Below are 15,802 nucleotides of genomic sequence, written 5' to 3'. Positions count from 1 at the left end.
TTCTATAGGTGGACGCCTTTTCGAGATATCGCCATAAAGGTGGACCAGGGGTGACTCTAGAATTTATTTTGTACGATATGGGTATCAAATGAAAGGTATTAATGAGTATTTTAAAAGGGCGTGGGCCTAAGTTCTATAGGTGGACGCCTTTTCAAGATATCGCCATAAAGGTGGACCAGGGGTGACTCTAGAATTTGTTTGTACGATATGGGTATCAAATTAAAGGTGTTAATGAGTATTTTAAAAGGGAGTGGGCCTTAGTTCTATAGGTGGATGCCTTTTCGAGATATCGCCATAAAGGTGGGCCAGGAGGGACTCTAGAATTTTTTTGTACGATATGGGTATCAAATGAAAGGTGTTAATGAGTATTTTAAAAAGGAGTTAGCCTTAGTTCTATATGTGGACGCCTTTTCGAGATATCGCCATAAACGTGGACCAGGGGTGACTCTAGAATGTGTTTGTACGATATGGGTATCAAATTAAAGGTATTAATGAGGGTTTTAAAAGGGAGTGGCCCTTAGTTGTATATGTGAAGGCGTTTTCGAGATATCGACCAAGATGTGGACCAGGGTGATCCAGAACACCATCTGTCGGGTACCGCTAATTTATTTATATATGTAATACCACGAACAGTATTCCTTCCAAGATTCCAAGGGCTTTTGATTTCGCCCTGCAAAACTTTTTCTTTTTCTTCTACTTAATATGGTAGGTGTCACACCCATTTTACCAAGTTTTTTTATAAAGTTATATTTTGCCATGTTTCATCCCTTTTTTCGTATTTGGTATATAATTATGGCATTTTTTTCATTTTTCGTAATTTTCGATATCGAAGAAGTGGGCGTGGTTATAGTCGAATTTCGGCCTTTTTTACACCAATACAAAGTGAGATCAGATAAGTGCGTGAACTGAGTTTAGTAAAGATATATCGATTTTGGTCAAGTTATCGTGTTAACCGCCGAGCGGAAGGACAGACGGTCGACTGTGTATAAAAACTGGGCGTGGCTTCAACCGATTTCGCCCTTTTTCACAGAAAACAGTTATCGTCCTATAATCTAAGCCTCTACCAAATTTCACAAGGATTGGCAAATTTTTGTTCGACTTATGGCATTAAAAGTATCCTAGACAAATTAAATGAAAAAGGGCGGAGCCACGCCCATTTTAAAATTTTCTTTTATTTTTGTATTTTGTTGCAACATATCATTACTGGGGTTGAATATTGACATAATTTACTTATATACTGTAAAGATATTAACTTTTCTTTTAAAATTTGAATTAAAAAAATTTTTTTTTTTAAAAGTGGGCGTGGTCGTTCTCCGATTTTGCCAATTTTTATTAGGCAAACATATAGCAATAAGAGTAACGTTCCTGCCAAACTTCATCATGATATCTTCAACGACTGCCAAATTACAGCTTGCAAAACTTCTAAATTACCTTCTTTTAAAAGTGGGCGGTGCCACGCCCATTGTCCAAAATTTTACTAGTTTTCTATTCTGCGTCATAAGTTCAACTCACGTACCAAGTTTCATCGCTTAATCCGTATTTGGTAATGAATTATCGCACTTTTTCGATTTTTCGAAATTTTCGATATCGAAAAAGTGGGCGTGGTTATTGTCCGATATCGTTCATTTTAAATAAGGATCTGAGATGAGTGCCCAGGAACCTACATACAAAATTTCATCAAGATACCTCAAAATTTATTCAAGTTATCGCGTTAACGGACAGACGGACGGACGGACATGGCTCAATCGAATTTTTTTTCGATACTGATGATTTTGATATATGGAAGTCTATATCTATCTCGATTCCTTTATACCTGTAAACCCAACCGTTTTCCAATCAAAGTTAATATACTCTGTGAGCTCTGCTCAACTGAGTATAAAAAGACCAAAAATCGAAAATATGGATATGATGTGTTTGCCTTCTAATAAGATTTGAAGGATTATTTCAAATTGAAATTCGAAAAAAATTTATAATGCCTAAAAGAAAAATGTGTTTATAAAAATAAGGTAAAAAAAATGTTTAAATCTAAAAATTAAAAAATTTTTATTTTTTTTTTTCGAGGAAATAATATTATGAAAATTGTGGTGCTCCCTAATGGTGTGATTCGTTTTGGTTATTTTTAAGTGTTGTGAGAGCCGCTGATTGATTTTGGATGTGAAGATTACTGAGAGCCGCTGTGGTGGGTTCTCCGTGATGTGCTCTGTCTGTCTCCTTTTGGATGCTGATGGAAGTTTACCGGCAAAAATGTGTGGTGTGTACTCTGATGTTTCGTGTAACAAGCTATGTGTTACCAAATGCTGCTTGCGCTAGGTTGCTTGCGCCTTGTAAACTATGTCAAATGCGAATGTTAGGCTGCACAATTGTGTTGCGTGTATCTCTGTGAATTTGCCGCTTTATTGCTACCCCCTTAAAAACGTTTTATGGGCTTTTCTCCGGGCTGGTGGATGACGTCCTCTACCCGCTATCTTCTCCTTCTGCTTTAAACCTCCTGGGCAGTTTTAGTCTTTCTTAAAATTCGTCCAAGTCGCGGCCTACGACTGCTTCTCGTTTCTGGAAAAAATGGAAGAACGCACACAACGTTAACACTAAAAATCATAAGCACACAAACACATAGTCGGTTCATAACTGCAAGAATATGCAAATAAGACAACGCAACACAATAAAAAACAAAACAGACGATTTCACATCCATTTTTTTTATAAAAGTTTTGATTTTTAATTCACTTTTTATTCAAAAGTAACAACACACTAGAAATTTTATTTTTTTGTAATTCTTGCATTTATTTCACTGCGTTAAAATTATCAAGCCTGCACAACATTATAAAAAAAAATTTACAAAAAAGGAATCAAAAAGGAATTTTTATTTCAACTAAATCGAAGGAATTTTGGTTTCCTTAAATTTCCGAAATTGAAGACTTTAATAAAAAAAAATTTTAATTCACAAACAAAAGAAAAAAAAATTCTATCATAAAAACTAAAAATTACAACTATTAAAATGAATGCAAAACAAATGGGAATGAAAATTGATAACCTATTAAAATTGTTGTGCAGCCTTACAATTCACATTTCACGAGAAAGAATTTCTCACTTCACAGAAAAAAAATCACTAAAAAAATTGCATTTTACTTACCGAAAAAAATCAGCAATATGAGGGCAAAAGGAAACTGATCTCCAACCGGGATGTGTTTCTTCCTGGTTCCAGGATTTTTATGGTCCTGGGGAAAATTCCCAGGGACTTGAGCGTTCACTCGCACTTCACTTAACGCGCGACACTTTTCGGGGAACCCGCACTTGCAAATGAGTTGGTAAACAAAATTCTATTTAATGGCCATATTTTAAGAAGGAACATCATATTACACATTTTTCGTCACTTAAAGAGCCTATTCGGGGTGATAGACAAGGCTTTCTCTTGCCAAGTATCACCAAGCCGTATTACTATTCCTTGGAATAACCAATATTTTTACAAATTGAGAGCAAAAGCAGGAAATCTGACAACTGCGTTGCTTAAATAAAATAAATCCGTCATCATGGACTGTGGGCTCGATTTCGTCTACATTAGGGAAGGCTGAGAAGAGATTCATCTATTATCCAAGTACTCTCTGAACATAGGTTACAAGGTCGCTGGTTTCGTTCTCACAGAAGTTTACTGCGATTACAGTTTTTCGACGTATGGCTTTTCTTGCTGTTGTTGTTGTAGTAGCTGTGATTTGCCTCATCAAATAGGTGTCATCAATATCCTTTAATTGGAGTCCAAGGAAACTAGCAATTTAACTGGACCAGAAAAAAAGAAATGGTTGTTTTTCTCTACTGCAAGTTTAGGGTATTTGACTTTAAAAACGGGCTTCGCCGGGCAATTCCTGGCATAGAGGACCTTTGCGTTTTGGTGGATTTCTCTGAGGATCTATTTGTACTCTTTTTAATCATATTTACTTTGGCAGCGACGAGATAATGATACGAGTCGATGTAAGATCCTCGATTCGTGCGCAGTTCTAAAACACGGGAGGAATATGCCGTACGTGATCGATCTGATTACGTGTATTTTGATTGAAGGGCAGCCATGTAGCTTGATTAATATTTTTATGTACGTAACTCGTTGTGAAATTGATAATTTCTCGAACACCGTTGGAGTCGATCAGTCTCATTTCGTTAAGAGGAGTTTCATGATGGATATTGAAGTTTCCAACTGGGAGCGCAAAAACACATTCTTTGCCCACCCTGGCATTAAGATCGCCAAGCACGACTGGCGGGAGCAACGCTCGTATATACATTCTAAGCGCTCATAGAATGTGTCTTTCACTTCATCATCTTTCTTCTCCGTCCGTGCAATAGCGCAAATGAATGATGTATTGAAAAATTTCGCTTTTATTGGGATAGCGGCGAGACGTTCGTCCATAGGCGTGAATGTCAGTACTTGGCGACAAAGTCTTTCTCCCACGACGACTCAGTCTAATATGCATAGACGTAACTTAAAATTTTTACCATATGTGTATTGCTTTTCACAACATTTTAACTTGTGTGCATCTTTTAAACAATTTGTATATTTAAGCCAGATCTAATATATAAAATTCTTCTGTCACGGTTTTAGAGGCTGAACTCCTCCGAAACGGCTGAACCGATTCTCATGAAATTTTGTGAGCATATTGGGTAGGTCTGAGAATCGGCCAGCGTCTACCTTTTTTTCGCTACGTGTCTAGGGTCTTGAGATCAAAACGTGGGCCCGGATACCCCTAGAATATGTTTATACAATATAGATGTCAAATGAAAGCTGTTGATGAGTGCTATAGTACAGGATAATTTTCATACATCTGGGAGGCTAGGGTCTCGAGATATATCCCAAAACGTGGACCCGGGTACCCCTAGAATGTGTTTGTACAATATGGATATCAAATGAAAGCTGTTGATGAGTGCTATAGTACAGGATAATTTTCATACAACTGGAAGGATAGGGTCTCGAGATATAGCCCAAAACGTGGACCCGGGTACCCCTAGAATGTGTTTATACAATATGTATATCAAATGAAAGTTGCTAAAGAGTGCTATAATACAGGATAATTTTCATACAACTGGGAGGATAGGGTCTCGAGATATAGCCCAAAACGTGGACCCGGGTACCCCTAGAATGTGTTTGCACAATATGGATATCAAATGAAAGCTGTTGATGAGTGCTATGGTACAGGATAATTTTCATACAACTGGGAGGCTAGGGTCTCGAGATATAGCCCAAAATGTGGACCCGGGTACCCCTAGAATGTGTTATACAATATGGATATCAAATGAAAGTTTCTGAAGAGTGCTATAATACAGGATAATTTTCATACAACTGGGAGGCTAGGGTCTCGAGATATAGCCCAAAACGTGGACCCGGATGCACCTAGAATGTGTTCTTATATTATGGGTATCAAATTGAAGCTGTTGATGTGTGCTATAATACAGAGTAAGTTTTACACCGCTGAGTGACTAGGGCCTCGAGATATAGGCCAAAACATGGACCCGGATACCCCCAAAATGTGTGTGCATTATGGATATCAAATGAAAGCTGTTGCTGAGAGCTCTAAAGTTCATTGTGATATTCGATTTAGTCGCATCAACCAGGCAAAACTGATAAATATGCATGCGAAGCCGAAATAAAAACAAGAACTAATAATACCCACATACCTATTTACTTACGTCCTATTCGATTTGCCTGAAATTTCGTATATAAATTTGCCTATATTAGTATTTACGATGCTTTTTTCCGGGAAGTATACCAGAGACGGACTGGGACTGGGATTAGGACTAGGACTGGGACTGAGACTGAGACTCGGAGTGGAACTGGGACTGAGACTCGGAATGGGACTGGAACAAAATACATACCACCCTCTGGAACTGGCAATAAGAGATGAAGAAGAAGGAGAAAAACTTGAGAGAAGAGAAAATAGAGAAGGAGACTGAGAAAGAAATAGAATGAGACGAAGATGGAGATGAAGCGAAAAAGACGGAGGGAGGAGTGAATAAAAAGATTAGGAAAAAATGTACAGGGGTAGGGCAGAGTTAGACGGAAAAAGCTTATTAAAATGTATGCAGATAGGCCAAATTTAGGGCAGAACAACGTCTGCCGGGTCTGCTAGTATTACTTTAAAACAACAAGTTCTTACATATTTAGAGTTTATTATAGCTTTGAAATTATAAAAATTACGTAGAGATTTGCAAATTAAATATATTCACCTATGGTAAATGCATATGTTTTCTGTTTATTAATTTATTTGTTATTTGCACTAAGGGAGCTTTGTAAATAACGCATAAAAGCAAACAAATGTCAGTTGCAGTTGCAAGCAACAAACGAATGTTACAATGGGGCTTCAGTAAATTGTTACCGTCATGTGTGTAGCTCTTCTGTGTTTGAATACGTGTATCAAATATGTACAGTATCTACTGCAGTGTCGCACTCAAGAGCCTCAAGAACGTCGGAGCCAATTAATTTTAGCTTGTACTTCAAGCAGTAGACTTCTCATGCGTAGTGATTGAACTTTTAGAAAAAGTATCGATACCGGTACTCATTTAAAATACTCTGATCAAAGTATGGATACTAATACTCATACTCATACATAGAAGGAGCCTTCAGCAACGTTCTCCTAGCAGCGGTCACAAAATCTCTACGTTCACTAGGGGTAGAAGAGCCTCTTGTGGAATTCGTCGAGCTCCTTCTAAACAATAGAGGCATTATTTCTGAGCTGGACAACTCCTCATTAATAAGGTATACAACAGAGGAACCCCCCAGGTCGGCGTTCTTTCTCCTCTACTATGGAACCTGACGGTGAACGCTGTCATCTATACTACAGGCCTCCGGATGCCAAGTCATTGCATATGCCGATGACATAGCCTTGACAGTTACCGGCAAACATCTTCCGGTGCTTGGCGAACTCTTGCGATATGCTCTTAATCTTACAAATACTTGGTCTAGGGAATGCGCACTCAGCATCAGCAGTGAAAAAACTGAGATAGTGCTTTTTACCCGCAAACGCATTATACCGGAATTTACCCACCCGTCCCTAAATGGAAGGGAAATCAAACTCTCTACCGGGTTAAATATCTCGATGTTATTCTAGACAGGAAGTTAGACTGGAAGCCAAATGTGGAGGAGCGATCTCGGAAAGCCACTATGGCTATCTACGCTTGCAAGTAGACAATAGGAAAAAGGTGGGGTTTTCAGCCCCGCATCGTCCATTGGATCTACACAGCAGTGGTGAAACTAATACTCTTCTACGCCGTCACCGTATGGTGGACGGCACTCGATATCAAATCGAACAAGAGCAAAGTATCGGAGTGCAGAGGATGGCGGAAATGCTTACTAGCGGTGCCCTTCCCTCCACTCCCACCAAAGCTCTTGAAACCACATTATTTCTTCTCCCCACTGATCTATATGGAAAATACTGTGCCTCCTGCAACGCGGCAAGGCTCAACGCCATCGAGCCATGGAGGGACTGCAGGCTTGGTCACACCCGGATCCTGAAGCAGGTGCCAGAAACCTTCTTAAAATTGGACCATACAATACCGTCCCCTTGCTGGGACAACAAATTCTCCACAAAAATCCCCAAGAGGAACGAGTGGGCAAACGGCAGGGAGCCGGAATCTCACGAAATCTCCGTTTTTAAAGATTGCTCTAAACTGAACAACAGAGTCGGCAGTGGAATATACTCAGACAAGCTCAATCTAAGCGAATGCTTACGCTTACCCGACCACTGCAGTGTTTTTCAGGCTGAACTTATAGCTATCTGGGAAGCAGCCCTCTATCTTGCTAACCTGCAGGAAACCAATTCTATTTCAATTTTCTCGGACAGTCAGGCTGCCATAAAATCCCTGCAATGCTGCAACACTTCGTCACTAGTGGCGTTGAAGTGCAGAGAAACCCTCAACAAGCTAGCTGAAAAATGCAACCTGAGTATTATATGGTTTCCTGGCCACTGGGACATTTCAGGAAACTGCGCTGCGGCCGAGCTAGCTAGGGAAGGAACGAATCTGCAAACAATAACCTCCGCTGGTTGAGCCAGCCTTCCTCAAAACACCTGCAAGCACTGCTTGCGATCTCTGTTCACGCATCAAGCAAACGCCAGATAGGCCATGGAACCTATATGTAGAATATCCTAGCAAATCTGTCGTAAGCTGGATGAAAAGAGATCGCAATCGGTAATACTGTTATACTGTATCTATTTAAGCTCACTAGTGGGTCTTCTCACAGGTCATCGTCTCATGGGCACTCATGGTGCCTATATGGGCCTACAAACAAATGATTTATGCCGCAGCCGTAGGGACGAGGAGGAGATAGAAAGAGTAGAGCACTATCTGTGCCACTGTCCCGCACTGTTAGAAACCAGGCACCGATGCCTCCACAGACACTAGTTTGAGGGTCTTGTGGAGCTTGAATCTGCACGCACAAACGACATCTTGCGTTTCATCAGGCAAACGCGCTGGTTTAGCCTCACTTGGGTCTAAACACTCTTCGGAAGTAGGGGACTAGGAAAAAGGGGCCCCCCGCGTGGTAGCACAACGGGCCACAACGGGCCACAACGGCCTACGTGAGTCTCCGCTTGGACAGCGGAGGCAGCCACTTCAAACTAACCTAACCTAATACTCATACTCAGTAAAAGGTATCGAGTATCGGTCCAAGTGAGTACTTCGGAATTTTTACCAAAATAGAAGAAACTTTTTTCTAAACCGAGATCGTATGTTTGTTTATGTTGAATTTAGTAGAAAAGAAGTAAGAAAATTTATGTTTGGACAAAAACGAACTTTATAAATCCAGTTGTGTGCTCTTACATACATTTTAAGGGTACGTTTAAAGAGAAACTTCACCAACATTAAATGTTTTAAAACAAACTAACTAGTTATACATATTCAAATATCGTGTTCCGTAAGAGCCTATATAACATTTTCTATCAAAGAAACATATTAAGTACTTATCAATTTTCATCTAAATTCGTCGATTTTTGATCGGCTTTTTTTGTTACAAAAAAGTTTTTCCAGACTGGGTCGCTCTCGTTAATGGTTTCAGTAATGGTTTCGCAAGCGCTCTGATTATATTTCTGCCATTAAAACGATTTATCGGTGAAAATTTGTCTGCCTTGCAGCTGTCGCTAGGAATCGGCACAAAATAAGTAGGTCCCGTCCCCCCAATTTGTAAGGAAAATAAAAAATGGCACGACGCGAATCGAAAGAGAAGCTCGGCCCAAATCTCATGGGAGGTAAATCGAGTCAAGTATTTTGTTATGGCATTGAACGTTTTGTGGAGAAATTGACTAAATAGAAGGGGATCAGAACGATTTTCCTTTTTAAACTTCATAATTTTCACTACCATAACTATACTGATAGTGTTAGTACGTACCATGTATGTATATATTGCAAATTTTGTTTAAGATTAAAGATCTTTTTTATACTCAGTTGAGCAGAGCTCACAGAGTATATTAAGTTTGATTGGATAACGGTTGGTTGTACATATATAAAGGAATCGAGATAGATATAGACTTCCATATATCAAAATAATCAGGATCGAAAAAAAATTTGATTGAGCCATGTCCGTCCGTCCGTCCGTCCGTCCGTCCGTTAACACGATAACTTGAGTAAATTTTGAGGTATCTTGATGAAATTTGGTATGTAGGTTCCTGAGCACTCATCTCAGATCGCTATTTAAAATGAACGATATCGGACTATAACCACGCCCACTTTTTCGATATCGAAAATTTCGAAAAACCGAAAAAGTGCGATAATTCATTACAAAAGACAGCTAAAGCGACGAAACTTGGTAGATGAGTTGAACTTATGACGCAGAATAGAAAATTAGTAAAATTTTGGACAATGGGCGTGGCACCGCCCACTTTTAAAAGAAGGTAATTTAAAATTTTGGAAGCTGTAATTTGGCAGTCGTTGAAGATATCATGATGAAATTTGGCAGGAACGTTACTTCTATTACTATATTTACGCTTAATAAAAATTAGCAAAATCGGAGAAGGACCACACCCACTTTTAAAAAAAAATTTTTTTTTAAAGTAAAATTTTAACAAAAAATTTAATATCTTTACAGTATATAAGTAAATTATGTCAACATTCAACTCCAGTAATGATATGGTGCAACAAAATAAAAAAATAAAAGAAAATTTCAAAATGGGCGTGGCTCCGCCCTTTTTCATTTAATTTGTCTAGGATACTTTTAACGCCATAAGTCGAACAAAAATTAACCAATCCTTTTGAAATTTGGTAGGGGCATAGATTTTATGACGTTAACTGTTTTCTGTGAAAATGGGCGAAATCGGTTGATGCCACGCCCAGTTTTTATACACAGTCGTCCATCTGTCCTTCCGCATGGCCGTTAACACGATAACTTGAGCAAAAATCGACATATCTTTAATGAACTTAGTTCACGTGCTTACTTGAACTCACTTTATCTTGGTATGAAAAATGAATGAAATCCGACTATGACCACGCCCACTTTTTCGATATCGAAAATTACGAAAAATGAAAAAATGCCATAATTCTATACCAAATACGAAAAAAGGGATGAAACATGGTAAGGTAATTGGATTGTTTTATTGACGCGAAATATAACTTTAGAAAAAACTTTATAAAATGGTTGTGACACCTACCATATTAAGTAGAAGAAAATGAAAAGTTCTGCAGGGCGAATTAAAAACCCTTAAAATCTTGGTAGGTATTACATATATAAATAAATTAGCGGTATCCAACAGATGATGTTCTGGGTCACCCTGGTCCACATTTTGGTCGATATCTGGAAAACGCCTTCACACCACTCCCTTTTAAAACTCTCATTAATACCTTTAATTTGATACCCATATCGTACAAACTCATTCTAGAGTCACCCCTGGTCCACCTTTATGGCGATATCTCGAAACCGCGTCCACCTATGGAACTAAGGATTACTCCCTTTTAAAATACTCATTAACACCTTTCTTTTGTTACCCATATTGTACAAACAAATTCTAGGGTCACCCCTGCTCCACCTTTATGGCGATATCTCGAAAATGCGACCACCTATACAACAACAACCACTCCCTTTCAAAACCCTCATTAATACCTTTAATTTGATACCCATATCGTACAAACATATTCTAGAGTCACCCCTGGTCCACCTTTATGGCGATATTTCGAAACGGCGTCCACCTATAGAACTAAGGCCCACTCCCTTTTAAAATACTCATTAACACCTTTCGTTTGATGCCCATATTGTACAAACAAATTCTAGGGTCACCCTTGGCCCACCTTTATGGCGATATCTCGAAACGGCGTCCACCTATGGAACTGACGATTACTCCCTTTTAAAATAATCATTAACACCTTTCTTTTGATACCCATATTGTACAAACATATTCTAGAGTCACCCCTGGTCCACCTTTATGGCGATATTTCGAAACGGCGTCCACCTATAGAACTAAGGCCCACTCACTTTTAAAATACTCATTAACAACTTTCGTTTGATGCCCATATTGTACAAACAAATTCTAGGGTCACCCTTGGTCCACCTTTATGGCGATATCTCGAAACGGCGTCCACCTATGGAACTAACGATTACTCCCTTTTAAAATACTCATTAACACCTTTCTTTTGATACCCATATTGTACAAACAAATTCTAGGGTCACCCCTGGTCCACCTTTATGGCGATATCTCGAAACTGCGTCCACCTATGGAACTAACGATTACTCCCTTTTAAAATACTCATTAACACCTTTCATTTGATACCCATATCGTACAAACACATTCTAGAGTCACCCCTGGTCCACCTTTATGGCGATATTTCGAAACGGCATCCACCTATAGAACTAAGGCCCACTCCCTTTTAAAATACTCATTAACACCATTCGTTTGATGGCCATATTGTACAAACAAATTCTATGGTCACCTCTGGTCCACCTTTGTGGCGATATCTCGAAACGGCGTCCACCTATGGAACTAAGGACTACTCTGTTTTAAAATACTCATTAACACCTTTCATTTGATACCCATATCGTACAAACGCATTCTAAAGTCAAACCTGATCCACCTTTATGGCTATATCCCTAAATGGCGTGCACCTATAGAACTATGGCCCACTCCCTTATAAAATACTCTTTAATGCCTTTCATTTGATACACATTCCAGGGTTTCCCTCGGTTCATTTTCCTACATGGTTATTTTCCCTTATGTTGTCACCATAGCTCTCAACTGAGTATGTAATGTTCGGTTACACCCGAACTTAACCTTCCTTACTTGTTTTAAGTAGGCGTTATCCTTATTCGATTTTGCGAAGATTTATATATAATACCAATGACCATTCTACCGCCAAATTGCAAAATGATGTCAACAGCTTTTGATTTACGGCTTGCAAAAATTTTAAATTTTTCTTCCACTTTATGTGTGCGATGCCAATTTTTTTTACAAAATTGTAATAAAAAAAATTGTCCATCGTATAGTTAATCCACTCGTTGAGTTTCAAAAATTCATCAGTATATTTTAATACATGCTCCCTTTTTTCATTTTTGAAAGTGGGCGTGGATATAATCTGATTTCAATACCAATATATCGTCGACGATTCTGTAAAAGCTGCTAACTCCATCCACCAAAATTTCACTTACTTACTTACTTAATTGGCGCTTAACCGTCTAAACGGTTATGGCCGTCCAACAAGGCGCGCCAGTCGCTCCTTCGCTCCGCCAACCGGCGCCAATTGGTCACACCAAGGGAGTTTAAATCGTTTTCCACCTGGTCCTTCCAACGGAGTGGGGGCCGCCCTCTACCTCTGCTTCCATAGGCGGGTTCCGATAGAAACACTTTCTTGGCCGGAGCATCATCTTTCATTCGCATAACATGGCCTAGCCAGCGCAGCCGCTGCGTTTTAATTCGCTGGACTATGTTGATGTCTGCGTATAGCTCGTACAGCTCATCATTAAATCTTCTTCGGTACTCGCCATCGCCAACGCGTAGAGGTCCATAAATCTTTCGAAGAACTTTTCTCTCGAACACTCCCAAAGCCGCTTCATCTGCTGTTGTCATGGTCCATGCTTCTGCCCCATATAGCAGGACGGGTACGATAAGTGACTTGTAGAGTATTATTTTCGTTCGCCGAGAGAGGACTTTGCTTTTCAATTGCCTACCTAGTCCAAAGTAGCATTTATTGGCAAGATTGATTCTTCGCTGGATTTCAGTGCTGATGTTGTTGCTAATGTTGATGCTGGTTCCCAAATAAACGAAGTATTTTACTATTTCGAAATTATGGCTGCCAACAGTAGCGTGGTTGCCAAGGCGCATATGCGCTGACTCTTTGCTCGATGACAGCAGGTACTTCGTTTTGTCCTCATTCACCATCAAACCCATCTTTACCGCTTCTTTTTCCAGCTTGGAGTAAGCAGAACTAACAGCGCGGGTGTTTAGGCCGATGATATCAATGTCATCAGCATATGCCAGTAATTGCACGCTTTTATAGTATATTGTTCCAGTGCGGTTAAGTTCTGCAGCTAGTATAATTTTCTCCAGCATCAAATTAAAGAAATCGCACGATAGGGGGTCACCCTGTCTGAAACCTCGTTTAGTTTCGAACGGCTCGGAGAGGTCCTTCCCAATTCTGACTGAGCTGATGGTGTTGCTCAACGTCATTTTGCACAGCCGTATAAGTTTTGCGGGGAAACCAAATTCAGACATAGCGGCATATAGGCAGCTCCTTTTCGTGCTGTCGAAGGCGGCTTTAAAGTCGACGAAGAGGTGATGTGTGTCGATTCTCTTTTCACGGGTTTTTTCCAAGATTTGGCGCATTGTGAAAATCTGGTCGATGGTAGATTTACCAGGTCTGAAGCCGCACTGATAAGGTCCAATCAGCCGGTTCACGGTGGGCTTCAATCTTTCGCACAATACACTTGAAAGGACCTTATATGCGATATTAAGAAGGCTGATTCCACGATAGTTGGTGCATTTTGCAGTATCCCCCTTCTTGTGGACTGGGCAAAGAACACTTAGATTCCAACCGTCGGGCATGCTTTCGTCCGCCCATATTTTGCTAAGAAGCTGCTGCATGCGCCTTACCAACTCCTCGCCGCCGAACTTGAATAGCTCCGCAGGCAATCCATCAGCGCCCACGGCCTTGTTGTTTTTCAATCTGGTTATTGCTATTCTAACTTCGTCATAATCGGGCGGGGGGACATATATTCCATCATCGTCGATTGCGGGATCGGGTTCTTCATCTCTGCGCGGTGAATTGCTGCCACCATTTAGGAGAGCAGAGAAGTGTTCCCTCCATAATCTAAGCACTCTCTGGACATCAGTTACAAGGTCGTCGTTTTCATTCCTACAGGAGTTTGCCCCGGTCTTAAAACCTTCCGACTGTCGCCGTATTTTTTGGTAGAATTTTCGGGCGTTATTCCTGGTGGCTAGCAGCTCAAGCTCCTCGCACTCACGCCTTTCTGCTTCTGCTTTTTTCTTCCTGAAAAGGCGTCTCGCTTACCTTTTCAACTCACGATAGCGTTCACACACTCCTCTTGTCGCGCTCGCTTTTAACGTAGCCCTGTAGGCAGCGTCTTTTCTTTCGGTTGCAACGCGGCATTCTTCATCATATCAGTTGTTTTTTCGTGGCCGCCGGTAACCAATTTTTTCCTCGGCGGCAGTATGAAGTGCTTTGGAGATATGCTCCCACTGCTCCTGTATTCCTTCAGGATGAGTTGTGCACTCAGAGAGCAGGTGTGAGAGTCGAGTTGCGAAATCATTGGCAGTCTGTTGTGATTGAAGCTTTTCGACGTCTAGCTTTCCTTGTGTTTTTTCACAGTAGAAATAAAAAAAGCTCTGCTGCATGACAAATGTATTGACATTTTATGAACCTAGCAGCTTCGTTTTCCATTTCACCATTATCAAAACGTCGGTTTAAGTGAAATGTTGAGCTTTTACGACATCGTCGACGATCTCAAGTTAAGTTGTGAATGGACTGAACTTTGTTGACGTTTAACATGTAGACCACTTGGTAAAGTATCGGAGAAAATTATCGAGGTAAAGTATCGATACTTTACTCAGTACTTGGAAAAAAGCATCGAGTACAAAATACTCGAGTCTTTTTTGGAAATATATCGATACTACTCACTCAGTACTCGTATCGTTCTATCATTACTCATGTGTTTTTTTTTGTGCTCAAACATTATCCATGTAAATTCATACTAATACCATACCTACAAAAAAGGTTGTGTTCGTATACGAAGCTCTAACAGCATTGTGCATCACTGATCTACTGCATAAGCATATGTTCTAGTGTGGTGCTTGAGCCAGCATGGATTGTTACCTGGAAGTCAAAAAGCGGCATTGAGCGCTTAGCAAACCACCAGCAAGGTAAATAATAAACAAAACAACAGTTATCTACATAAAAGTGGTTGTGGCAGAAAAATTTACAACAGCGTTGCCAATGGCAATAATTCGTGGTTGCTTGATGCTGCCGAACTTTTTTTTTGGCTCTGATTGTAACTGCAAAATGCAACAAATTTTTTGGGTGAGTAAAAAAAAATAGAAAAATATGACTTATAGCTACTCAGCTACATAAAGCTTACGAAAACCTAACTAGTGAACTAATACAACACGAGCAAAAAAAGATATATAAAAAAAGCTTAAAAATAGAAGCTTTCATGCGCACGTAGCTTAGGCCAACCCTTGCATTGAGGGCACTCTTGTAAGCTACAAATACTCGACTAAAAATAAAGCAATAGCAAAACATCCTAAGCACGAAAAACAAAAATGATAATAACAAATACAACGACTGTTCTGACAAAAGCAAATAAGTGAAACTTAAAAAAAGTACAGCCTTGTAAAGAT

Source organism: Eurosta solidaginis, chromosome 5 (genome assembly GCF_040869045.1).
Source record: "Eurosta solidaginis isolate ZX-2024a chromosome 5, ASM4086904v1, whole genome shotgun sequence".
Classification (NCBI taxonomy): domain Eukaryota; kingdom Metazoa; phylum Arthropoda; class Insecta; order Diptera; family Tephritidae; genus Eurosta; species Eurosta solidaginis.
This window is presented reverse-complemented; position numbering follows the sequence as displayed.